Raw genomic sequence first — 1,188 nt, 5'->3', positions numbered from 1 at the left:
GGCCAAATTTTTTTTGGCCACCGGGCAACGGTAGAGTGGTGACAGCGACCCGCCGCCGCCGCCATCTTGACAACCAACCGACGCGGCGTCCTTGGCGACAGAAACCAGGCCGGGCGGGCCCGCGGGCGGGCGGGTGTGGAGGGGCGGGCCGACGCCCGAGGCAACCAATAGGAGGCTCTGGCGGCCCCGCCTGCTCCAATTGCCTGGCTGGCGACCGGTGGGAACCCTGGCGTCTCCTGGGACCCGCGTCTCTGCTGAAGTGAATTCAATTCTGCGTCAGAATCTGACTCGGTTCTATCATCTTTTTTTTTTTTTAATATTTTTATTGACTTCAGAGAGGAAGGAAGAGGGAGAGAGAGATAGAAACATCCACGATGAGAGAGAATCATGGATCGGCTGCCTCCTGCAAGTCCCCCACTGGGGACGGAGCCCACAACCCGGGCATGTGCCCTTGACTGGAATTGAACCTGGGACCTTTCAGTTCGCAGGCCAACACTCTATCCACTGAGCAAAACCGGCCAGGGCTCTATCATCTTTTTTTATGAAGATGTTTTCGTGGGGGTATTGAGTCATGAGAGACAGGAGATACAAAATCCCCAGCTACAGCTGCCGTGGGGATTCGGAAATGATTTCCTCGGGGGTAATTGGTGTTGAACTACCTGAATCCTGTTGTGGGGTTTGAGTTGTTTTTCTGGGGCATTATTATCCCCAACACCATCTCATTTAAAAAGCTTCTGAAATGGAAATTTCCTTTCTCGGCATTCTCTCACCCACTCCTGCCGGGATCTGCAGCCGTTTTCCTGGCCATTTCCCTACCTAAAAGGCTGACATTTCAAAGGCTCCTAATGGTGCGTGCCTTGCGGTCATATTCTGGAAATAGACCATCAGAGCATCTGTAGCCTGGAAAGAAGTCCAAAGTTAGCCTCGTCATCTCCTGGGAAGATATGCCAAAGAGATCATATTGAAATTGTTCCAGGAGGGATGGAAAATTGAATGGGTTTTCGAGCCATCAGTGTAATGGCTCTACAAGTGAAAATTTGAAAAAAGGCTGAAATTTTCTGTTGGAGCCCATTATAAAAGTCCATATAAATTCAGACTGTATTTCAGCCAGGTTTTATTTTGGTGGAAAAATTCCCAGATTGGAAGCAGAATGTACAAACCAATAAAGATCACTCATCCATCATGCAA

Source organism: Myotis lucifugus, unplaced genomic scaffold (assembly GCF_000147115.1).
Source record: "Myotis lucifugus unplaced genomic scaffold, Myoluc2.0 scaffold_139, whole genome shotgun sequence".
Lineage (NCBI taxonomy): Eukaryota > Metazoa > Chordata > Mammalia > Chiroptera > Vespertilionidae > Myotis > Myotis lucifugus.
This window is presented reverse-complemented; position numbering follows the sequence as displayed.